A 27,065-nucleotide genomic window follows, 5' to 3' on the forward strand; every position below is an offset into this window, starting at 1 on the left:
AACATGTGCCATGTCCACCAGAAGCACAGCTGGTTGTGAAGTACAAATCCCAGTTTAAATAATTGCAATACGATTGTCTTTTTGTAAATAAATGTTATTGTACAGTGTACCTGTAACCCTAACCCCTACCTTCACCATCATGGGTGGCGAACAAGCCGGGTGTCATCTTTGAATTCTCTCTATTCACCTCATATATGTGTATGTATATATTTTTCTCATGTCTCATCTCATGTAAATGTAAATGCTGCGTACTGTTGCGCACTGTTAACGGAGGGTAGGCTTGCGTATTGCAAATAATAAAACAAAGAAACAAACAATAAATCTCACTTTTAACTCAACTCCTGTGGTACTTTATACTTTCCCTGACCTTCCGCCAAAAATTAAATGTCTCCATTTGGGCTGCAAATGTCGCAGACAACGGGGACAAAATTGGGGGCCTTAGAACGTGCCAAGCGGGCCGTGGCATTTGGGAGAGAAGCCAGTTCGCATTTGCACATTGTGGTGCACTACATAGAGGGATTCTAAACTTCAAGTTCTCACAGATGCCTTTACTACGGGATGTTGCAAATAAAGAATGGGAAGGACAGCGGCTTTGATTTTTCAGCTCGCGCCTAGAAGAGGTCCACAAGTCGCACCGGAAGTATAAGGGTTATTGTTTTTTGACCTTGAGACAGGGACCATGCCGAAAGAATTTCATTTGAAGAGGGTGCGCAATAACGTAAGAGACGATAAGGCAGAAAATTCAGAAACTAGACCGAGTTTCATTTTAGTTCAGTATACGAAAAATCGTTGTCAAGAGCACGGTCCGATTTACAGACTGCATTACGCAGAGACACAATGGAAATTTCAAATATAATGTGAGTAAATCTTTAGACTCTTTTATACCGGAATGAAGAATTAATGAATGGATGCATGAATAAATGAATGAATGAAGAGCTGGGAAAAGCAAGGAAAACGTGTTCGTAGTGGGCACATGGGCATGCAGGTCCACTGGTCTCACCGATCTCGGTCCTTGGCCCAGCCACTTTTCCCTGCACTGCCTACCTGCACTACGGGACTGTCTCTGTATCCTTCAGCCCCTTCTCCCGGCATTTATTTTGCACTTGCCACCAGCTGGCCCTATTATTTATCTTGTATTCTACTAACCATTTACAGCACTTTTACCCCCCTCTCCCCTTCCCCCTGCGCGATCTGAGACACCTGGCCTAGTAGGATCGTTGTCTGTCTGCCCTTGTTCCCCCCCTGCCTCGTCGCGCCTTGCAACACTTGTTACAAATGCCATATCATATATCATATCATTCCACACGTATGTAGACTAACTGTCGTTTCTCATTGTGTGTTGGCCTCGATTTATTTTGTTACTTTTCGCATTGATTTTAGAGCCAAACATACTCCATTGAACTATCCTTGCAAGCAAATCGGCCGTAATAAATAAAATGAGTAATATTAATGAAGATCGGCTGGTGAGACTAATTATAATTTTTTTGTTTTCATAACAGGTATTTGCTCCCCTTCTGCTACTGTCATCGGTTTGAGACACCGGCAGACGGATTCTTCAATAGACACCTGCAGCTTCGTGCAAACAACTGGAGCACGTTAACCATATTATGGGACGATCGCCAAGGGCCCACATGCCCTTACGCTGTACTAGTGGCTAGAAGCAACATATCAACCTTTACGGTGGACTAGTGCCTAGTTGATGGAACAGCCTTGCGGTTCACCGTGCTTCCAAAGTGCTTCTTTTAACGAAAAGCAACACCCTGTGTACCATAAAGGAACAGCGCGTGACTCAATATTAACTGAGACTGATTTGCGGATACAGATAAAAGAAAATAAATGGCTTTCGGAGTTCATATGGCAATTGTTGAATATTCTCTAAACATTTAATGTCAAATAAATGTACTTTACCAAATGTACCGTGTTGCTGTTTGATTTTAAAGTACCGTTTCATATTCCGAATTGTGGCGTGCTGTGTTGTGAGATGGTCTGTGTTGGTTTCCGGGTTCTGTGTGGAGTCGCGTAGAAGACGACTGGGCGCGTTTGCCTACGCAGCACAGTAACGTCACGGAGAGAGGCGGGGAATATGAATGTTTTGATAATGTCAGGCTCAGGGGCGGGGGATTTGATTTAGTGTCGCAGAAGCAGGTCAGCCAGGGCGATGCAGCAAGTGATAGGATTATCACAAAATGGCGGCTCCCTGGTGCCTGTTTTCACTTGCGTTTAATGGACAAAAACTCGGGTAAGGACCATAGGTAAGTTTTCTAAAATCGAGCCACTTAGGCTTAAAAAAACATGGCCGACCCATAGGGACAATAAACATTTTTACTGGACCATGCCTTTAAGTCTGCCACTGCGCAACCAGCAGATGACAGAAAAACCATGTACTTGGGCAGCAACAGCTGTGTTTTCACATTAGAATTCTTCTGTGAAGTACTTGAATTACAATGTACTTAAACTATCTTCGTCTATATAGCAATTATTTATTGATATTGAGGAGGGGTTTTGTCGTTTTGAAGTGACGTGAGCCAGTTGGGGGAGGGGGAGCATTCTGATGTTTCGCTCTGTGCACCAATTTGGCTAGAAACTGCCCTGTTGAGAGGTATGAACAAGCCAGCATGGGAGTGCAAAGTAATTAACAGTAGGTAAAATGTACGTGAACATGAATAACATCCTGCAAACATCACTTCACAGTACACTTTCAATTTTACACGGCTCTTCACCGCATACTGCATCGGAGAATCCGCCTGCCAATTGCGAAGGCAACTGCCTTCGTTTAGATCGGCAAATGTTCCTGTGTAAGTGCCACAGCTCTCGGTCACTGTTGACCATTTGGGTCCAGTTTTTCCCGCTCTTCTTACTTAAAAATGAGCGACCCCGAGAGCAGTGCCAAGAGTAACATCATCTTCGAGGGACTTATCTTAACGTGATTAGATCGTGAGATCCTGCACTGGGTGTACGCAGCCAGGAACGTAATGTGTATTACACGTGAGGAGGACGCGTCTTTAGGTCCGTTCCTCTAGTGAAAACTAGTATGGATTACAGCGATGCGAGCCTTTGGGGTATCAGTAAGAGATAAGCAGATTTAGTTAGAGGTAAGATAAGAACTCATGTAGGGTCGTTGTGCTTTGCTGTTAAGTATTTGCAACAACCTCTCAAAGACATCGTTCACCTGAAACTCGTCCCTGTTGGCACAATTGCCATGATCCCGTGTTATTGTCCCCTAGCCCAGGCTCTTATATGTACCAAAGCAAGTAAACCGTATCCTTTTCCCATTCTCACAGAGTGAGCCTTCTTTCTCTACCTCTGCCGTCTTGTTGCACAGCCTTGTCCTCCCTCTAACGCCCATGTGCCGATATGCATTTGACCAGCTTCTCTCCCAAACCGCACAACGCTAACCTCCCCACTTGTGCTGCATACAAGACACCGACAGCGCCTCTTCCAATACCAACACTGCATCTGTGCAGCTACTTCGCGTACCCAGTTTTTATATCGTCTTTACTCTGTTTTTGCACCAGGGTCTTTTTTTAGTTTAGTTATTGTTTTGACAAGAGGTTCGCTGTGGTGCTGAGAGCGCTTTTATGACAAATGTTGGTTGCACAGTAGCACAGGGGAAGTGTCTTTTAAAAACGTGACTTCATTTTCGTTTTTTCGTTTGGTAGTTCGAATCCCAGCTCACTTCATATCACCTACATGTGATGCTATAATTTTTGTTTACTTTTCCGGGTGATGTTGATATCATATTTACTGACTCAAAATGTGTGACGTCATTATGATTTCACTGTTCATAATAGCATGCAATGTGATATATCTGCCCTTTTATCTCATTGTTGATATTTTCATTTTGAACCGTGTTTATTGCACAGAGCCGAGATTACTTCTTCACGCCATTTAAAATATGACTTTAGTTTCCTCTTGGGGACTATCCAGATGACAGTGGGATACTTAACATGCTCGTTTTACATTGCCTGATTATGTTGCCATTTTTTGTGGTGTTGATTAATTCAAAGGTTTGTCTATTCTGTTTTGAGATTTGGCATTTTATTTTTACATTCATAACTGATTGATAACATGCTGTATACACTCTCTTGGCTACTGAGTGTTTCATTTTCATTGTTACCAGTTTGGGTGTTTTAATGATTACCCGACTGATTGCATACCAGTTATATTCACCGGCTGCTTGTGACATAATACTGTTAAAGCGCCACGCCTCTAGGAGTGGAGTGTGGTCGGAAAAAGTCCTCAAACAATATTTGAATGCGAGACTTAAGTGTCTGGCATAGCCTACGAATCCTAAGTAACTAAGGAGAAAATAGGTTTGGCCTGTGTATATAAGGGACTGCCCTAGCGGATGGCAGTAGAGCTTTTTTTATTGTAACATTAGTTTTGAAAAAGGAAACGCACTTTTTGTCACATCAATGTCTCTACTTTCCAAACATCCATCAAACTCTAATTATCTACTGCAAGTGTTATAGTTCCATCATAATTCAGTCCATAAAATGTATAACTCCACAAGTCAGTTGCTGATTTATGCCAGAGATTAAATAGCTCCACCACGCATCCATGTTGCCATTTTTTGGAGCATATTTTCCCAAAAGCAACGAGCGTAGAACTGAAATTTCTGTGCATTCAGTCACCAAATCTTTAACCGATTCCACTGCATTCATGCAAAAACGACATAGATTATTTAATGTTTTGTTGTCATGCTTCAACATCAAAATCTCTTTGGTTTTATAGAGATTCAATCGTAGTCTAATGAATTGATCGTGATGATATCGTGACGGAAATTTTGACAAGTGTTTTGGGAGTACATCAATTTCATGCATGGAAGTTCCAAAGTCTAACACTGTAACCATTTTCTTGCGTTTTTCCTTATTTAGATCCAATTCCACTGACGGATCCGTTGTTTTGCAATTTGTGGTATGTGTAAAACTTGTTCTTTTGATACATCTGCTTCATTTAGTAACTTTAGTAGTTTCTCTTCTCAGATTCTGAATATATCCGTAAAGGTGTGCTTACTCTTCACGCTTAGTATCTCGTACGGTTTCACAGTTGGAACAAGGCGCATCTTACGCAGAGCTATTATTGCTTTCCACAGAACTGTACCATATAAGGATTATATGCTTAACTCGTAGTGAATGGCGGTTATTGACACATTCTGAGGGAGTTTAAGCACCTTTCGGCAGAACTTTGCTTCAAGTTGGCACCAAAATCTTGCGTCAATATTCCAACCCACTTTGCTATTGCAGGCACCACTTTTTGCAGGTAGAATGTAAGAACCAGTGTCACTGTAAATTTGCCAAACTTGGTGTGCAATTTTGGTCCTTGTAGGGCAAACATCTGCATTGTTAAATTAAATCTTGCTTCCAGCTCCATTCTCGTATAGATGTGTTAAATATGACACTGACACCTAAGTAACATATTCTATCTGTCTGTTCTAAAGGTTCGTTGTTCACCTGCCACGTATAGTTCTTATCACGTTGGTGAGTTTTTGGTCCAAAGGATATTATATTTGAATTTTTTTACATTTATTTCTAATTCATTTTTCTCCAAATATTGTTGAAAGGTTGTTAGTAGTCTTTGTAGCCCTATTTGTGTTGAGTCCAGGAGCACAATGTCATCGGCATAGATGACCCAACTAAGTGGCTGACCATTTACTCTTGGGGGAAATGTCCTTGTCCCTTTTTAATGCTATTAGTAAATCTGAAATAAAGAGTTGAAACGGCATTGCCGCTAATGGACATCCCTGTTTCATTCCCTTTTTCGTCTGTATTTCTTCTGTTAGATCTCCTTATGTGTTTAAACATACTCTAATCGAGGTGTTTGAGTATAATGCCATAACCGGATGTAGGAGATTATCAGGGCACCCTCAGGTTTTTAATTTGCTCCGTAGGGTCCCTCTGTTGATACTGTCGAAAGCCTGTTTTAAGTCGATAAAGGCAAGACGTTTTTTGTTCCATTCTTCAAGGCCTCTTGTTTTGCTATGTTAAGTAGCATCAGATTTAATTCAACTCCGACTCGCCTTGAGAACCCGCTATTATCTGCCACTGCTGCACCTTCAGCCCATTCTGCAAGTTTTTCTTGCAAAAATGTTGCAAACACGTTTCCTATTGTGTCAAGAAGGGCAATCGAACGATAGTTTGTCGGATCATCTCGATTGCCCTTCTTGTACACCGGTACAACCACAGCTTGTCTCCAAGACGCTGGGAGTACTTGTGTCTTGGCAATTCAATCAAACAAGGCCTTAAAGAAGGCCCAATTGGATTTATTCTGTTTGAGTAGCACATTTGATAGGCCGTCGGGGCCAGCTGCTCTGGAGTTTTTAAATTTTTGAAGTGTCTTTTCGATGTTCTCATAAGATTCAGTGACCCTCCAACTTGATATTATTTGTGTGTTGGATGTTTTTACTTCATGCTCTTCAGCGTCAAAGACTGCGGAGAAGTGTTTAACCCAGCTAGCTGCATTTACTCCATTTGACATTCCTTGTTTCAAATGTCCAGTGTTTATTATTTCCCAAATATGCCTACTGTCTTTTTGCATAATTAGCCGTAACATTTTTTCAGCCTGGTCTTGATCACAAATTGTGTTGAAAGATTTCAGCCAGTTTCATTAGCGTTACCATTTTATCAATTCCTCGCTGTTTTTTAATTCAGGATTTCCGTAGAAGCCGAAGTTCCATGGATAATACCTTTCTTGCTTCTCCTAATCTGATGCTATAAGGGTGTTTTTGTCCCATTAATTCAGTTTTGTCACCATGTGATCTCGTTTTAAATTGCATCAACAGCGGCGCATAATTCACCTGGTCATTGTGATCTTCATCTTGATTGAATTTAGATGTTAATTCTGTTATTTGTTTAGCGTTTATCCGAAGTCTGTTGTTAACGTTATTTATGACCAGGCTGGTGATATATCTTGCAGGAATTACATCTTGCGCCCAAAGCCAAGACGGCATCAATGCATCATGATCACTTTTCGTCGTTTTCAGCGTTGTTAGCTCAAAGATTTTACTTAGCAAATTTCTTGAGGCCCAGATGTAATCTAACGTCTTCGTACGTGAACCTCGATGCCAAGTGTCGGCTGCCGGAATATCACCCTTAGTGCAACCGTTTAGCATTTCACATTGTCTCACAGCCAGCTCATGTGTCCAACGTTGACCACGATTAGACCATTGATCAGGATTATTTAGATCTGTTGAAATAATGGGTTCTTTTGCGTCGTTGCACCATGAGAAGTTTAGATCTCCGCATACTACGATGAATGGATCATCAAAGGCTAATAAACAGTTGTCAATTTGTGTTGTTACTGAAGAAATAAATTAATTTTGAGAAATCATCGCAGGATTCCAATATGTATTTATGATTATTAACTGTTTTGGGTTCGGAAGTTTAATATCACTGTGTTGTAAGGTGGTTACTTGTATAAACAGGTTTGGATTTAAAGAACTTATTACCTTCCAACTGTAGTTATGTTTGATCATTGTAATTAAACCTGAAAATGGCCGCCAGATAGATTTTATTCCTGCTGCGTTTAAGTAGATTGAATAGCCATCGCGTATTGGAATTTCTCGAAGCCATGCTTCCTGGAGACAAATTATGAAGTGGCTATCCTTTAACTGACAATCGTCTTGGAATAGATGGACATAGCCTCAGGTGTTCCATGAAGTCAGCAGATGGGATGCTTTGATATCCTCATTTTTATGCTAATTGAAATTTTGTTGATTAACGGTTGGTCGAGCACTATGGGAATTTGAACGTTTGTGACAATTGGTCAAGGTTGGTTCAGAGTTTGCATTAAATCGCTCCCATAAATCCAACCTTCTTTGTTCATTTAAAGTTTGATCAGTTTGCAAATTTTGTGTTGGACCTTGGGTTTCAGACGGATCAGATCTACGTCAAAGCCAAAGAATATCAGATCTTCTTTAGCTTCAATTTAGGACTTTGCAATGAACTTAGATTTCATATGCAAGATCACCCAATCTGAACAACTTTCTGATTTGTATTCTACAATCGCAAGGTCATCTGATCTAATTGTATGCAAAGCTGGGATACTATGCAGCAGCTTCATTATGTTGCTCCTATTTAGATTCACTTCGTTCTTTTCCTCTAGGATGTTTTCTAATTGCACTTTACAAAGGCCATTTTTTGAGACCGATACTGGCCTTCTCTCAAGATGTTTAATTGAGTGTTCTTGCTTTAGTAATTGTCCTTTTTGTTTGTTTGGGATTTAATTTTGAAGCGTCATGTAGAGTCATATGCATGTCATCTTTCCTGTGTTTCAGTTCTCTTCTGCCTTGAAACATACTGTCCGACATGCCGGCAATAATTTCACTTTTTTGTTGCTGTCCCCACTATGGTCGGCTCTTTTGGCGTAATTTGCTTATGTTTGACTGCTTCAATTGACTTTTTCTGTGGATCTCGATTTTAATCAGAGATCTCTTCGGTTTCATCAACCGTTTGCAGGTCTTCCTCAATAGAATACATTGAAAATTCGCAGAGGTTAATCGTGGCATCAGAATTTGAAGCATATGAACCTTCTGCTTCAGTTCTTGATCTTTTATTGGACTTTGAGGCAGCTTGAATCACTATAGCTTCATTTTGTGATGGAGTCAGATGAGTTGTTGTTTTTTTTTTTTTACTCATTGCCACTACGCTCGAATAACCCGACCTGAGGGGGCGTTGTAACATTTCTGATGAATTTCTTTGCTTCGTTTGTACAAGCTCTTTTTGCAGCTGGTCTTAGTTAAGACTTTTGTGGTTGCACTTTACTTTTATCTTTAGTTTTAGATTCAACTGACTTGTGTAACGATTTTGCTGCTCCTGTGAAGATTCCAAATTATACTTTGTTTGGTGACGTTTGTTTTGTAGTACAGGCCAGACGTTGTTCTTCGTCACCTTCGACTACAGGTTCTTGTGCTCTCTGGACCTCGTGTCTTGATTCTATTAGATTCACGATTGTGCCTGTACCAGCTTTGTCAGCTATGACTCTGCCTACTTTTTCTGCCGGTAGCGTTGAAGGGACTGGATTCTGCGCCATTGCTTCTCCTTCAACTATATGTCCATATGATTCTGGTGCATTCACTGAAATGGGCAGAGATGTTTTCACTGCGAAGCCATTTCCATGCACCAAATGGATCTGTTTTTCCATCGTCAATTGCATTGCAAGTTGTGTGTCGACGGCTAAAGACTTTTGATTTCTGTTCCTTGCAGGGGCAATTGCATGCATAAGAGTTGCAAAATTGTCATGTGGACATGTGTCTCAGCCACTTTGTGCATTCAATCACGGCTTCAATTAGTTCCGTTTTTCACAAGCTTCGAGCTTTGTGATCTCATTAATGCGAGATTGCCATTGTCGTGATATTTCTGCTTCATAGTCAAGTCTTTGAGTGAGATTTTCAGTGAAATTTTCTAAGGTCAGCAGCTTATCAGTAGAGATGCTTGGTCTTGTACGGAGTCATTCACCGACTCATAGAGCTTCATGAAGGGTAGCAGGGCGATGGAGGTGGCTGCTAAGACATTATTGTGAATCTGTAAACCAGCAGCTGTTGACAGATTTCCTTTGTTATTTGACTCTTTTTCAGCTTCGCCTTGCAGTGTTTGTGGGCTGGTTGTTTTATTTTCTTTAGCTTGCTCCACTTGTGTTTTCGATAGGAGACGTCGGTTTATATTGACTCTCAATTCCCCATTTTTTTTTATCAGCCAGCAGGTCCGAGTTTGTATGACCTACCATTGATGGCTGAGCATGGTTCAGCGGTGGAAGACTGCTCACCTTCGTTACGCTTTCTTTGTTCCTAGGAGTGTTAGCGTATTTTTGCACGTATCTGGCTTCCAAACGTTCTTGCATGGACAGGAAGTCGGCTCTCAGCCTTTCGATCAACCGTGCTTCTCGAGCTGCAACATCAAACACAGCGGTGCGACTAGATGGTATAGCCGCTGTAGGCTTCATTACCGCATCTTGTTACATTTCCGATTGTTATGTCAATCGCGACTTCAGCTGAGCCACTTGATTCATTATCGAGGGACAGTTTGAGATTCGGAGCTCCGTCGGAACTCTCATCGGAGCCCAGCCGCGGCATGCCGCTTTTCTGCGCCGTCTGCTTGAGCACTCATAGTCGAGACTGCTTGCATGATGCAGGTATAAGCAGCGCCAGCAACATCAAAGAGGTAGGTTTGAGTGATCATTGATCCTTTGTTTTGGCTTCCTGAGACACACCTATTTTTGTGTTTTCTCTAAGGCACAGTCAGCTGGAGGCTCACCATCTGACGACTCAGTGTCAAGCGTTAACCGCATCTCTAGCAAGTCTAAATCTGTTATGTCAAAATCAAAGGGGGCATTGCATGCGTCTACGTATACTGAGGAAGGTGATGGTCTTAGATTATTCAGCACATCTGAGGGGGTGACAGCAGTATTGACATGTTCAGCGGAGCTTGTCTGCGCTTCTGCACTGCATCTTTCGCTTCCCTCTAATCGCAGATTCAAAGTTAATGACGCTAATGAAGCAAGCAAGGGAATATGGCGATCATTGCCGACAAAACAAAGTTTTAGTCAGATTTGGTCGCGTGTTTGCTTACCTCTAGCGTTAAATCATTTTCTAGTCTTCGCCAGTGTTTAAATGATTTATGTCGCGTTTGTGGTCCTTGCAGACCGGCGCTTTAGGCCGTGGCACGCTTCATATTCGCTGGCGAGCTGCTTCCTTGGGCGGACTGGGGCAGACTGAACACTGCACCGAACTCTGCGCCACGCTCCGCGCGGGAAGTTCACTTTTAAAGGCTGTCTTTGCAGTTAAAGGCACAGTCGCAGGGAAATACTCTCGTAGCTGCAGCTCCTCTTTAGATGCACACCAAGCTGGGACTGGGGCAGACCGAACTCTGCACCAAACTTTGCACCCGAAGTTCGCTTTTAAAGGCTGTCTTTGCAGTCAAAGGCACAGTCTCTCGCTGATGCTCCTCGTTAGATGCACACCAAGCAGGGACTGGGGTAGAATGAACTCTGCAGTAGAGTTTACATACAATATAGCCTTTCATATACTAAAATGGTGACGTCACCAGGGCTTTAATTGAGCCAGGGCAGAGCCCGTCAGTCTTCAAAAACTAACCACGAGCTTGGGGCGCTCTTGAGTTCCCCACGAATAAGCAAGCACCTGTCAAATTTTTTTCTTTTTCTGCGTGCAAGTCAAGGGCCTGAAAACGTGCACAGGAGACTCGCACCAGCGTATAAAAGAACAAGCTGTAAGAGGAATATACATACAGGGAATGCAGAAGCAGTTTTCCTCTGAGGCAGGACAGCCAATGCCTCACGCACAAAGGGTGGGGCACGTTTTGCTGCTAGGAAGGAATCCCAAATTAAATGAGCAGCACAGCTAGTGTGCAATATGTGTTCAGCAGAATCACATTGTTGAAACACTGTCCGAAATGTTTGTCAAATATAAAAGTGTGGTCATTCTTATGTTCCCAAAATACTCCTTTATTTTTTGCAAAGCAGACAGTAGCTTATATTGGTGCCATTTGTCTGCATAACCTTTCACAGAGGTAATTTCAGGGGCGCCTGAAGATGTATGGTGGCCCATTCCTAAACGATTTTTGATGCCCCCTAACACACTCTGATGTTGTTGTGGAGTGCATATATTTGTAATGGAGAGGTTTCCAAATTCAAACTCCAGTGGGTGATTTCCCTGGGTTTATCATTGAGGGTGCAACATGTGGCCTTTTTTGAACTTCCCTAATATCAAGCGTATTTCCTCTACCACACCAAAGAGCTGTAAAGGGGGCAAAACATGTCTGTGATAAGTTGGAGGTCTATGTGTGGCCAGCAAATGCACTTTCATAGTGACAAAGAAAACCAATGCCGTCTTGGAGGATATGTGCTTACCATAAGCCCCACCGTGGGGCTTCATTCTGTGGTCAAATCCTAGTTTAGGCAATTGAGGACAGGGGCAAGTAGCTGCAGATTTTCAAGTAACAGGCTCATTAGCTCATTCACAGCAGATCAAAGGAAGGCGGCCAGCCGAGAGAGAACCCCCAAATGGCAACTTAAATGCTATTAAGCTGGCCACTCTTGGGTGATTTATATACAGAAGGAGAGTGATTTACTCAATGGTTGAAACATTTAGAGAGTACATGATTTATTTACAAACCGAGCCAGGGAGGTTTATTTATAGTGTGCAGACTGGATGCAAACAAGACTGCATGAGACGCTACTGAATAACCCGGATACATGTTTGCCGGGGCTCGTCGGGCATTGTTTTGGTTAGGCAGTCCTTACCTAAACTTGCCCTTCCTTTAGGCTATGCGCATCACTTTGGTCTAATCCCTTTGTTTGATCCATCCTCGATTTTGCATGCCACTTAAAGCTTTGACCATGACATACTTCTAAGCACTATGTCTGAGGCCCAATCGCTTCAGGATGCGTCTATAGACCTACCTCAGTCAAACTGAAAATGTGCATGTCTGTTAACACAAACCAGTAATGAGAGTTGTACACGAGATAGCTATCCTGCCACCAAGGTGGCGTCCCTGAAGACCCTGGGCACAGTGGATCAGCAGCTACAATGTAAGCTAATGGATTGAAATCCTAATGTAGCATTAACTGCAAGGTAGTGCATGTAGCCCAAATATGGACACGCAATACGTTCCTGCTTTAGCTCTCGCTAGGGAGGATCGCTATTTAACTCGAACAACGAAAAAAAAGCTAGCATTGAAAAGCTAGGCATTACATTAGCATACTTAGTGTAAGCATCCCTAGGGAGTAATGAGCCCAACCCGACAATGTGTGCACCTTAACAATAGCTGCATACTCACCCAGTTTACATCTCGTTATTCTATCTGGAAGCAGGACTCTGATGACAGATTGGATTAACTTTGCAACTTGTGTTTAGCCAGTCCTAACTAAGTTATCAAATACAGGCAAGAATTGCACCCCAAGGTCAGCCCCAGACTGCCAGGCTTTACCGTCAATTCAAAGTAACTGATATATTTCTGCCAGCTGCTCACAGTATTTGGTGCACATTACTTCAGTTAATTTCCTTACCCTTGTAAACTCGGAGATTTGACACAAATCATCGACTGTCCCATCCAATAGGGATTTTCGGCGCGTTTAGATTCACATCTCTGATCACCCATGAGCGGTTGGGCACCTGATTCCTTATCTGAACTCATTAATCCGCTGACACATGGGCTATGCGGGTTCAGAGTATTTTTGTGTTTGGTGTATAATTTGGACTCATTTAGATAAACTGCTCCCTGCTTGCTGCAGGTGGCTAATCAAAACGCTGCTCACCTCCTCTTCCAGAAAGATCTTTTGCTGATGGTCAGTTTGGGTGCAGGGCAGTCAAAGAGGCCTTTGCAACAAGAGTTCTGGGTCTTTCCCTGCTGCTCCCTTCCAGTGTTATAACATTTTGTTGGTGCCTGGGTGGCGCGACCAACAAATCGTCTGGCGCAAGCCCTCTCCATTTTCTTAGTGTCTATCCTCATTGTCCTCATTCCAGAGGAGAATGAGGACGCTGGTGCAGGTGACCCACTTTGGCAATATCCACCTCAACACATCAGGCAGACCCAGAGATAAGCCCCAGACGTACACTTGAGTTTCCACTGTCTTCTCTACCCTACATTTCTCTAGAGCCTTTCACCTAAGAAGCACACTGGACCTGCAGCAGGCTTAGCCTGTGGTGCTAAATCATAGATCACTGTGAGACTTCCTTGCTTGCCAGGAGTGCGGTCTCCATAACCGGAGTATCGATGGGCTTTCGTTTTTTTAATTCAGTAGTGCTGACTGCTCCTGGTGGCCCAAGCTTCAGTGGACCCACATCATTCTTTAGCTTCAGCTCTCCCACAATCCAAAGACGCACAGCAGGACAACTCCTTTCTCTGCGACTCGCGGCCCCAGAGGTGGCTGAAGTGCTCCCCTTGATCTCCCTCAGCCGTTTCTCCCTTTTTAAAAACATGTTCTCATCGTCCTTGTCTAATGGTCTCTATGGCCAGTTCAATTGACAATGCAGAAGTATTTACTCCATTCCTCAGAAGAATGGTAAATGCCTCCTTCAGGGATTGCACTGTCCCTGCAGCAATCAAAACAGTAACAGTCACACCTTTGCCCAAAAAGCCAGAGCTAAATCAACAAGATCCCTCATACTCGGGTCTATTACAAACTGTAATTTTCACTTAAAAATACTAGACAAGATTGCCACAGATCAACTCCAAGACTACGTAGACAATAATAACCTTCTCCACCCACAACAGTCGGGATTTAGAAAAGCCCATGGCACAAGAGTCGGCGCTACTCGATCTGCAGACAGTGATGCTAGGCATCTTAGACTGGGGCAAGGCAGGATTACTGATTCTCTTGGACCTCTCGACAGCTTTCGATTTGCTGGATCATCGGAAGCTCTGCGAGGCCCTAGACTAATCGGGAAACTGATCCCAAGGGGCCATTGATTGGGTGTCTCCTTTCCTTCAGAGACTTTAATGAGAATTAACCAGGCACATCTGAGAAGGAAAAGGAAAACAGTCTCCCTGATGATTGATAGTCAAGAAAACATTTGGAGGAGAAGACTGTTGCTTTAGAAGGTAAATCTGACTGGGGAACCAGAGTGCGCGCCTCATCTCAATTTTTTACAATCTTTCCTTCAGGACAGATGCTCCTAGATTATTTGGGGGGAGCACGCCTCATCGACTAGATCAGTAGATAGTGGTGTGCCACAGGGAGCCAGCTTCTCCCCACTGTCATTCAACCTATACTTGCAATGCTTATGTACTCTGCTGACCCACCTCCGCGTATTTTATTTTTACCAACTTCGCCGATGATACTCAACTGGTCTTTGAACTCAGCGGAAACTACAATCAAGACAGCGACAAACTAACATCCATATACAACACCATTGAAATATGGATGAAGGCTAATTGGATGTGCCTTAATGGCACCAAAACGGAGCTAATGATCTTCAGCTCATTTTGCACCAGGAAAAAACCTAGCCCAGCATTCTCCTCATTTAACATCAAAGAGACGCCAATTACAGTATCAGAAAAAGTTAAGACGCTAGGCAGTTATCTACAAGCTTCATTGGGAGCTGAAGTCCAAGTAGCCTATCTTAAAAGAAACTGTCAATACCACCAAAAACTCTCGAGAAAAATTAGATCCCTGCTAAACCAACAAAACAGTATAACAATTGCCAGGGCTGCCATTCTATCACACCTAGACTACGGAAATTCTCTACTACCGGGCGCAAGTAGTAAATGCTTAAAACCGTGCCAAGTGATCCAAAATAATGCCATAAGAGCCATAACTGGTGAAACAAAGAGAGAGCATACCACATGTGATAGGAGAGACTTACATTGGCTTGCCATAGAGGACCATATTACATTCAAATCACTGACACTAGTTCAACGCTGTCTATTTGGAAATGTCCCCGCATACCTAAAGAAACAATTCATGTGGTATGATCCAAGCCGTAACCTCAGATCAACAAACCAAGGCATCCTACAAGTCCAGCCAGCCAAAAGGACAAATGGACTAGGCAGGGCCTTCTCGTCCAAAGCCATCAAATGGAACAAACTACCCATGATGCTAAGATCAGAAATGAACTACCTATGCTTCAGGAAAAAACGTAAGACTCTGCTCTTCAAATAAAGTTACCACCCCTATCTACCTTTGGAATCTGATGTCCCGCCTTCTACGTTGTCCTGTTACTATGTCCCTGTCTACATGGAATGCGCTCCGATGCCCGCGGGCTGCAGTGCTTTATAAATATATAAATAAATAAAAGAAAAAAATAAATAAAAGAAAAAAATTGATGGTTGTCGCTGCAGGGTTGATCTGCCCACTGTCCAGCAATGTGGTATTCCAAGTGGCCATTGCCAGTTAACTACCCACAGAAAATGGAACACCCGTGTTTGTCTACATGTTTGTCTACATGTTTCACATACATGTCCAGTTTCCTTGCACCACTAACTACAATAGAAGCCTGTGTTCAATAACTAGTGTATACGTGCACTAACCTCCACAGCCTTGAATTTGCCACCTTTCTGAATTTTCACGACCACTGAATTTAGACACCTTGAACCTAAACATATTGAACTGTGTCTACGCCCCTGGAAACCCAACCGTTCCCACCGCAACTCCAACCACTTCTTAAGCAAATCACTTTGAACCTCAGAAAACTCTATTTTTATTTTAAACTTTCATTATTGGCATTTTTAGGAAGCATATCAGAACATCAGTGGTTAACATTGATACATTTCAGATTCAGTGTACAGGCAATCAAACATTGTTAGGTGACCAGTCGATGCATATTTGTGCCCAAGGGCGATGAAAGGGGATAGAAACAAACCAAATATAAAAACTATTTTCCGTGCTTAACTGGGCACTCATTAAGGGTGAAATAAAGTTGTTTCACGAGGAACCAAGGCATGATTTGGGTGCCTAGGGATGGGTGTTGGGGATTCGTTTAGCTAAGTGGAATGAAAAGGGGATACAGCAGAGGGGTGGGGTTGGTTCACAATCCTGTCGGGCAAGGAAGGCAAAATACTTGGAGGGGATTCATGGAGGTTTGTCATCGGAGGGGTGCAACATATTGAAGACCATGTTTTCCATGCCTTGAATGCTCCTGCTTGAAGTTCGTCCTGGCCTTGTAGAGACCCAGCCCATGCTTTTGTTTCAGCGTCGCACCAAGTCTCAAATTCAAGATACCACAATTTGTACTGCGGTCCCTTAGTTTGTTTCCAGGACATGACAATGCACCGTTTTCCGAGGATGCAGGACAAGTCCATGAACGTGGTGATATGTCTGACTTCCCTTCTTCTGGTGTATGACCCCAGCAGGCACTCCAGTGGATTCCAGGTATATCTAGCAATTCCGGCCGCCCTGCAATCCTGGACCAGAATGTTTGTATCTTGAAACATTTCCAGAACATGTGGATTAGGTCTGCACCATCAAGTTTACACCACGGACATGACGCGCACCCATCTTTACTGAACTTCGCCACTCTAATAGGGGTCATACAAGTGCGATGGAGCACATTAATTTGGAGCAGTCTAAATCTGGCATTCTTGGAGACTTGCTTAGGGAATACAGTACAAGTGTCCATTCATGATCAGTAATCGCAGACCCTATATCAGATTCCCACAGTGGCTTCAGGATCAGGTTTTGTGAGCTGGAAGCTGCTTAGTAGACAGCCGTATAATCAGGAAACAGGTCTCCAGTTTATACATTAAGTTCAGGAGTTCTGTCTCAGCTGGCCATCCCAGCCAATTGGCAATAGCAACTCTTAATTTTCGTGTATCCCAAGAATTGTCCCCCTGGTAGCACCGTCTGTTGGATTAGGTTATCCAAGTCTCTGAACAACCCTTTCTCATACGTGTCCCCCTATGTATTGATTTCCCATGTTTCCCATTGCCTAATGGTTCCCAGGTCTTCTCAGGTTCTTCGTACATCTGCCGCAATAGGAGTATTAGATGAGTAAGGGCAACGGATATGGAGGAGCTTCATTGCTTGGGACCAAATCTTCCTGCCCAGGGTCACAAGGAGTGGTAGGGTGTTCGTACAGCTAGGCGGGAGCCACAGGGCTTCTTTGAGGCGGCCGGGTGAGACCAATCGCAGAAGCAGCATTGATTCAGCGGTGGGGACATCAGACAACCACTTCGTGATGGAACTTAGTTGGGCAGCCAGATAGTATAGTTCCTGCCTAGGCAGTTGCACACCTCCTGCACTATAAGGTACGGACACGACCTTCAGGGAGAGTCTGTGGTGGTCCGGGCTCAGAGGAAGTCCCTGAGTCGGGTGTCTGTCACAAAAGAATTGGGCCCCCAATATGGTAGGAGACGTTCGCGAAGCAGTAAAGAAATCTGGGGAGAAAAATAATTTTCATGACAGCAACTCTACCCGTAAGGGAAAGGGGTAGTGTGGACCAAAAGGACATGGACCTCTTTAATCCCTCCAAAACCATGAAAGTGTTGAGGATGTGAGTGTCTTTTGGCGTGTGCGTGATGCGGCTCCCCTGCACCTCCCAGGGAAGGCCCAGATCTGGCAATGAAGTCTCTTTCACCCTTCGGAGGCCAGCCAGGGGGAAAAGGTAAGATTTCCGGCTGTTGAAGACTATTCTGGACAGTTCAGTGGAGTTGGCTCGTACCATTAGCAGGTGGTGTTGTGGTTCACTTCTGTACAGTAAGACATCAACCGCATACAATATTATTAGGTGTTGGGTTCCCCCTATCTGGATGCCTACACTTAAATATTCTTGGCGCAAATATACTGCAAGAGGCTCAAGAGCCAATAAATATAGCATGGGTGACAGTGGGCACCCCTGGTGTTTCCTGTAATGTATGTTCCACAGTTTGGAAATCTGTTTGCCAGATTTTACCCTGGCAGTTGGGGAGATGCTTAGCAGTATAACCCAGCGGATGAAGCTGTCCCCCCAAATCGAAGCTCCTCAGTGAGGCAAGCGACCATTCCGAACAGACCAAGTCGAAGGCTTTAATTGCGTCCAGTAACTACACAACATAGCTCTCTGCGCGGTGTTCGGTTTGGTCGATATGTTGTAGCCTATAGGGATTTAGGATAGTGTTGCATCCTGGGATGAACCCGGTTTGGTCTATGTGTATCGGTGAGGCAATTACCTTGCGAAAGCAAGCCGATAGTACAGTGGTGAGAATTTAAACGTCATAAATTAACATTGCCAACAACGGGTATGAGTCACACTTGTCCATAGGCTTCCCTGGTTCGGGGATAGGCACAACCAGAGTTTCTCTCATGCTAGCTGGAGTATGCCTTTCTTGTAAGCCTTCTCAAACACTTTGTGGAGCAAAGGCGCCAGAGTGACGCTGTAAATCTTGTAGAATTTCGAGGAAGTCCATTGCTCCCTGGGGTTTTGTTGGTGGAGAGAGAGGTTATTGCATCAGTGAGGTTTTCCACAGAGATGGGCTGGTCGAGTAGGGTCCTTTGTGTCTGTGTGAGTTTCGGGAGCGGTATAAACCAGAGAGCCTCATGGCTGTTGTTTTGGGGTACTTGCTTATTGTGACTGTACAACTGAGTGTAGTATGTTGTGAAAGTGTCATTTATTGCAAGTTCGGATCTCCACAGGGCCCCACACTCATCACCGAGTAGGGTAGTCCGGAGCCTAGGTTTTCTTTTTTGCAGAGCCATGCCAGTAACCTACCAGGTTTTTCCCCCTCAGCGTGTGACCGGGCTACACATGTAGCGTATCGAACCTTGAAAGCCTTTCCCATGCTTCAAGACCGCGCACTCTGGTGTCTGCCAGTTTCCCTTCAGTGGACCGCGGATCTATGTTTCAGGAAACTCTAGAGACCAAGAAACTACTCACGGTAGGAGGGCTTTCACCCCTGTAACCAAAATGCATATGAAGACCTGTCAGATGCGGGCCTCCCTCGCCCTATAACAGCAAGGATTTTACCACTGTGTTAAGCAAACAAACCCTGTAGATGCCGGTTTGTATATGCCCAACAACATAGCATAACCAGCGTAATTAGAACCAACAGAGCCTAGCAATGGGAACAGCTTGATGCACAACCACAACATCAATATACTACTAATCCACAACTACAAAGATGCCCCGATACAAGAAGGACAAACAAACAAGGATGGCAAACGGAACAAAAAAGATGAAAAATCAACCACACCCCCAACAACAACAGGAACAACCTAATGTAATTCACAATACCTCTAAATTTACAATAAACAATCTAAAGATCTAGACCAAAGACGACATACATCTCCTGCTACCGCTCCACCTACAAACCAGCCACACCAGAAATCAAACGGCCCACAACTAAGGGCGCAGAGAACACTAGAGGAGACGCCAGTATACTATCAGACCACCACACACACAATCCAGCAATGGAGAAATGGTATTGGAAAGACACCTAGAAGAATGAGAGCTATACTGGAATCCCTCACCACCCGCCCCCTTACCTACCCAGAGATTAGAAAAAAGACCACCAAGACAACCAAACATCTCATTACAATGAATTGGAATATGGAAACCCATTGCACAACCTAATGGAACTCCTCAACAAAGGGATACATGAGAAACCCGCACAACTGACAAAAACAGGCCAACCCAACAGTCGAAGGATAGACGAACACCGCTCTCATTGAAATGCCATAAACTACTAACCATGAACAAGCCCAGCCGCACACATTACACTGTAGCCTACTCAGCATTCATCTATGGCAAATCACCAAACGGAAATCTACGACCTAAGTGAAGGAGGTACGGAGGCTCTATTCTTCCCAGAAACATGGCTCTCTGACAACTGCAAAGTTATCGCCTACAAAGCCATACCCGAAAATTACAAACTATTACAATCTAACAGAGAAACCGGAAGAGAAGGAGGAATCGCTCTAGCACACACAAATCCCTTCAGTTCTTCACCACTAGCCACAACAGGCATAGAAGACTGCGAATCACTCCTAGTCAACTTCAAGCTCGGCGACCAATACAACATACTCTTCTTTCTGATATACACATCACCCACCTATAACCCTATTCATATCACTGCTTATAACCCTAATTTTGCTGCAAGACTCATTGACTCCATAGCTAACCTTTCTACAAATCACAATAACATAAGTGTTCTGGGTGAATTCAACATTTGGTTTTAAAGAGAAAATGAAACCACAACAAACTTCCTCAGCCACCTACTGGAAACTCTTCATCTCAGATGGTGAACGGGCAAACTCGCAGAGCGGCACACACACACATTAGATACAATCTTCTGCAGGGTTGGACTTTCGACTGCCACCCCTTTGGTATCAGTCATATGGCGTGACCATCATATGATCCCTTTCCTGTCAAAATCCCGAGCCGCATGAGATATATATAAATCCTAAATAGATCCTAAAAGATGACAGTGTTAGGAAAGATTCCCATTTATGTGCAGTTTTCCCTTCAGTTGTGTAACCCCTAAACTATTTGCTTTTGTTTAAACACCATAGTCTGACTGCCAGCGGAGCACAGCCTTTTGTTGAATTCCACTGGGCTTTTCACTCACATTGTTATGGAGAAACTGACATGCCCTTAAAGACAGTTGGTGCTGGGAGACTTTGTTTCCCTTAGTCCTTGTCAGTGTTGCAACTTTTCTGTAACATGTTGCAAGTGCACAATGTACCTTACAGTACCCAGTGTACTTGGGTCTTCCAGTCATTTCCAAAGGCCCTAGAAACTCTCGAAGGATTTTTTAGGAGGGGTGTGGATGTGCCTTGGACAGGGCTGGTGGCAGCTTATCTTTTCATGTATTTTAAACCCTTTCCTGCCAGGTAAACCGCGTTTGGCACAAATAGGAAGCCTGGCTCCCAAATGTCCATGCCACGAGGTTCTTTGTCCTGTCCATTGGCCATCTTGCCCGGGCCAGTCCTTATTTGGGCATGCATTTTCCAGCGAGGTGCCCAGCTTTCGCAGGCTTCTGCATGTCTTGTATGTGTGCTTCCAGGATGTTTGCTGGACTGTCTGGTTCCAGTACATATCCTGGGTGCCAGAGAGCCTGGTGTGCTGTGAATGCCTGGGACCACCATGGTCCGTGATTGGTCCATGTATGGTGTGCCTGTATGTGAGTAGATCTCCCATTGGGTCCTCTTCGTTTTGGCACAAAGGAGATTCTGGATAAGAGAAGGCTCCAAACACCCATACCATGTCGATCTCTTGAATTCTCAGCATACAAAGGATAGGATACAAGTATCCTGAAACTAAGAAGCCGAGTCGAGGAACAGCTGGTGACCTACTTGAAGGTTTGGCACCCTGAGTCTGCTGTCGTCCCGCTGGACCCCTCTGCATCTGATCGAACTAGGAGGTCTGCGAAGACGTTTCAACCCATTGGAATAGTGGGATCAACTATTCTCAGCACCTTCATCAAACCCTGCAAGTAAGCCTTCTCGGAGGTGTCCCTGGGCCAACCAGTGGGCTGACCAGCTTGCGCAGGACCTTTGCTCTGATACCGCCGCCGTTTCGAGGAGACCCTTGAAACTTGTACATTGCCAGCTCTGTGTTCAAGACACTCTCACACCGAATTTACTACACTTGGCATTCCCAGATCTGGAGTAAAGAGAGACAGTATGTTCCCCAGTGAACGTGGTTACCGTATCGCCCAGCTGTGGTGACGAACTTTGCAGGTGCGCTGCTACTGTGCCCCTCTTGCCCCTGAAGCCTGCTACAGTGAAACTGGCCTGACCCATCCACCAGGAGCAGATAAATCGCCACTGTCCCGTTTGGGAATCAACACTGTATCTTCGTCGCTGAAAGCCGCAGAAATTGCTGCATTTGAACCTGCAACCGAATTGGACTCGACTGCCGAAGTTTGGTCCGGTGTGCGCCAGGGGTCGGTGAGTACTTGCAACCCTTACCGGTGGCCCCTAGCTCATCCATCTGTTTTTACGTATGAGTGGCACCTGAGGGCACCTCTCTTTTCTTCAGATAGCATGAGCTATCGAATTATTCCCCAACTCCTAGAACCTGCTCTGCCCTGTTGGGGAGACCCTCCTCGAATAGTGGGAACTTATTCTGCATCCCCCGACCCACCTTCCTGAGCTCCTACAGACCCTACAAGAAATCCCATTTTCACCCATCTGCACTACCGTGTGCGCCAGCAATGCAAGTATGTTTTGAGCAATAGACTCCCCTCTTCTTAGGGATTGGAGGCCGTTTGATATCCTTTTTGGGATTATTTGAAATACCGAATTGGATGGGTAAAATTCTATGTTGTTGTGAATGTTTTAATTCTGATATTGTCATTGCTTTGTATTTGCACCAACCATAATGCTGTATCATGCGGCTAATGTTTTTCTGCCTTGCTAAACTGCACTTTTGTTTGTGTTGCCTAAATGGAAACATTATGATGTGGTTATAAATTCAACTGCATATGGTGTGTTCAGCCTCGGACGAAGAGCACAAGGTTCGAAACACGTGTCAGGCTGACCTATAATCAATTAAACACATGGACTTCTGTGATTTGTGCTCAATGTGAATGAAACCTTTGCTTTGAAAATGAAATAGTAGGCTGCAAAATAAACCCTCGCCATTCACGATAATTTAGATGACGCGAGCAAGGAATTGTGTGGCAGTCTGCCAAGAGCTCAGCACCCACATGCGTTTTGTTCTGTGCATATCTAAATTGCACATTGGGGATAGCAGTCTACAAGATATGTTGGGGATATTGGGGTACTTGTCATGTAGTAACTCCCAGCGTTCCCTGCTCTTGAAGGGTGCATATGGGCCGTAGTTAGTGCCATATGGCAGGAGAAGTGTCCATCAAACCTCATGCAGGAGCCAGCCTCTCAGGGAAACCTTCATTGGGCGAGTATGTGTGCCTGGGTAGCCACGAGGCACACTAGCAGGAAGAAGAGCCGTCTTGGGCGGCTCAAAGCTTTGTTGACAAGGTATGCAAGACATAACACCTCTGTCACCACCTCAAAATTCTTTGAAGCTCATTGCAGCCCACCCAGCCTGAGCTACATCACTACTGAGCAGGCGGCCCGAGCACAAGTGGGTCGAATAAGTAAACTAAGTTACCTGACCTACAGATCTAGCTGAATTTGAAATAATTTGCAAGGACAGACGCTATATGGTTGCTCATTTCAAGTCTTTGGTACAAATAACTTCCGGTGACAACAATATTATTACAACATTGCTAATCAAATGTGTCTGTTTGCTAGTCAATACAATTTGAATTAGCAAACTCTGCTAATCAATTTTTGAAAACAAATGTATGCCTTGCAGTTGGATAAAATGGCATTTAACAAGCCGTGCCTTGCCAACATGTTTCTGTTTACTATTGCTTTCAGTGCCATTAGGGGAAATATTAATACAAACAACCCTTCCTCGTATGCACCCCTACAGATAAGGGTTGTATCAGCCACTTTTGCTCCCTACATGTAGGCAAATACTCTCCCAAAATAAAAATAAGGAGTACAAATACTCCCAACAAAAAATAATATGAAGATGCACATAGAAGCTAGTCTACCTGCTTTCATCCACACATCTCCATGGATATGTTTGCACCAATAGTACACATAGTACTACAGAAACCAACTCTATTATTATTACTGTCTAATTTGAAGAGGTACAAATGTAACTTTTTAAATGTGCATGAATGTAATGGTGCAAAGAAATATTTATTACAAAACATTTGTTTTACAGTTAACAATTTTTTTACTCACCCTTTGGGAATGGGACTTACTTTTGTACTGTCTTACTCCCAGCTTTAAAATCTAGGGATTAAAATACTCCCATTTCAAAATCTTTTCTGGAGCACTTCTCGTATGTACAAGTGTTTGCTAATGTCATGCTAATTCCTAAATCATCACAGATGTGGAAACCCTGCATTTAATGTTTTTATAAAAGGTTCTCATGAGAAGCTTCACATCTGTTCTGCTTAATGACATTTTTGGGGCCTATTCAAAACGTATATCCGTTGACAAATTATTTTAGCTGCTCTTACATGAAAATACCTGATCTGTAGGTAACTTGCAATGAAGTCCATCGGATATTTTCTGAGGCAGAAAGAGAAGGGTGCTTAATTTCCCACTGCATCTTCATCATTTGACATAAAAATAATGATAGCTGGGACACATCAGAGTGTTGTACAAAGGGGACACACCCAGGAGGTTAATGGTAGGGTGTAAGGGTTGCAGGGGAGCTGGAATGTGGGGGAGCAGGGACCAGAATGTACATTGGATAAGTAGCTAAAACCACGTCCTGGGGTTCCAGCATTAACCAGTGGCCAGGAGCTACCACTGGAGAAACAGGAGCTAGAGCATAGTGTTCTGCAAATATAACTTCCACATAAAATGCAAACTTACATTTCACCTTATTTATGACCCCTCATGCTTTAACTATTGTATAAATGGGTCCTAATGTTTGTTTATAGTTTGTTCCAAATAAACTGAGTTATATTCATGTAGGTGTGTGTGTTCGGCATCTTGGCCAGTGGAGCCAAAAGTGACTCCTCATAGCTGCTGGTGTCGTGATAACCAGGTTCTTCTAAGCTACAAGCAGGAGCTAAATAGCTCCCAGCTCCCCTCAATTCCAAACCCTGAGAGGGGAGGGTTCAAAAGGAGTAAAAGGTGGGTTGAGTGGAGTGGTTGGTGAGATCTTTGAGTAGGGTCTTTAAGTTCTTCCTAAAATGTAAGATGAAGGGGACAGTCTTATTTGCGTTGGCAAGGTGTGTAGCAAAAAAAGTCCTATTTACTATTTGTTTGCTCCATGGAGATGTTGTGGCTTCTTGTGGTGTGGGCACCTTTAAAATTGTTCATTTCTCAGTCAGTTAAGAGCAATGGTTTAGTTGTGACTTCTTTTTATATGATGCAGGCTGCCTTTTAATATAACACATGCTCGAAGGGGTTGCCAGAGTGACTCCTTGTGGATGGTGGTGATGTGGTACAATTTTCTCAGTCCTGTGATTACGCATACTGGAAGGCTTACAGAGGGGCCAATGTGGCATCTGGCACTCCTTCGAGTAGGGTGTTGCCATTGTTCATGTGCGATATGGCTAGGTTTTGAATAATTGTTCTGAAATTCTTGGCAGGGATGAAAGGCTTGGCTTTGCAGAGGAGCAGAACATGGTGTCATGCTGTTTGGGGCTTTTTGATGTTGTGTGTTTTGAATGAGTGGTAAGAGTTGGTGGTAAAGTTGAGCTACTTTGCATTGGGTTAGAGTTGAGGCACACATCTGCCAATCTTCATGTCCGTCAGCCAATTCTGGATTTGGGCATGCTTATTGGGGTTTTTGAGGAGAATGAATTCAATTTTTTTCATGTTGAGGTTTAGGTAGGCACTTGACAGTCGGGCTTTGATTAGGGACAGGTAGCGCTTTAGTCAATGGATGTTGTTGATGCAGTTGATCTTTAGGTTAAGCTTTGTCTCATCTATGAATTGGTCTAGTTTGATGTAAATGTTGGCAGTGAGTTCCTCAGAGGTTCCATTGAGAGGTTGAAGATGGCAGGGGGCAGTTTCCAGTCTTGTGTGACTCTTCAGGTTAATTGGTGGTGGTGGTCAGATTTGTTGGTGGCCATCTGGATACACTGGTCTTTGTTGGCGAGTTATGAGACAAACAATGTAGGAATGTTCGATCAATACCCCTGTGTGTGGCAAGTATGTTGAAAAGACTTCATGGAAAATGGAATCACATGCAGCAAAAAAGTCAAGTAGGACATGTAAGCTCTGTTCCCGTTTGTCCAGTATGTGGAGATAGCCATTGATGCATTGTATGGTGGTGGTTTCTGTGCTGTATTGTGGTCGGGAACCGATTGGTAGTCCTGCAGGAGATTGTGCTGAGTGATCCTTTTGTGTATTGGATGTTAACAATTTTCTGGATCACTTTGCAGAGGAAGGGTAGATGTGTGATGGGGCGATAGTTGGCCAGGTCATCCAGGTATAGTGTAGTTTTCTTTAGTAGCTGGAAGGGTCTATTTCATATTCGTGCACCTGGGAATGTGTCTTGTTTGAAATATGCATTGATGACCGTAAGAAGTGCTTTGAGTGCTTCACACATTGAGACCTTCATTCAATTCCAATTATGACCAAATGAAATGGCTCTTGACCTCGAAATGGAAAGCCGTTTATTGGGCATGGCTTCACTTTTCTTTGTTAAAAGACGTGTAATCCTCCGATTACTTGTAGTTTCTCATTTTAAATTATAGTCCAACTCTTAGCCCAATACTTCCACTTTTATATGCTGGTACAATCTTATTATTTCTTACTTCTGCAGAGTAGGACTGTAAAGATGCATAGTTATGTTTGTCTGGCTTTATTTTCTTCAAAGCAGGTCCTTAAGTGGTGATCTTATTTACTGGATTTTAAGTTCCCTCTTTATTGAATAATGTGTAACTGTATACACATCACATACAATTGTATCTCTAGGTAATGGCATATTATCTCCTCAATAAGGTTCATTCTTGTTATTGCCAGTAATGACCTTACAATCACTTTTCCCCACGGCCACCACTCGGGATCCCACTGCTTTGACCTTTTGGGAGAAGAACCACCTGCTTGCAGTCCTTTTACTGTGGCTTTTGCACACATTCAACCTGACTTGTCGACTTAGGGATATTGTGTTTTCTGATGCTGTAGCATTT

The 27,065-nt window shown here is 43.6% G+C and overlaps 1 protein-coding gene across 1 annotated transcript in view; it reads left to right on the forward strand.

The window, feature by feature from the left end:
• Positions 1 to 3,000: 3,000 nt before the first annotated feature.
• MEGF8 (multiple EGF like domains 8) overlaps positions 3,001 to 27,065 on the forward strand; it is a 1,665,761-nt gene continuing 1,641,696 nt past the window's right edge. The window contains exon 1 of the mRNA XM_069640964.1: positions 3,001 to 3,092. The gene's annotated coding sequence lies outside the window, so the exon portion shown is untranslated. The remainder of the gene's footprint in view (positions 3,093 to 27,065) is intronic.

This window comes from Ambystoma mexicanum, chromosome 1q (genome assembly GCF_040938575.1).
Source record: "Ambystoma mexicanum isolate Mex_15411 chromosome 1q, UKY_AmexF1_1, whole genome shotgun sequence".
In the NCBI taxonomy this organism is placed as follows: Eukaryota; Metazoa; Chordata; class Amphibia; order Caudata; family Ambystomatidae; genus Ambystoma; species Ambystoma mexicanum.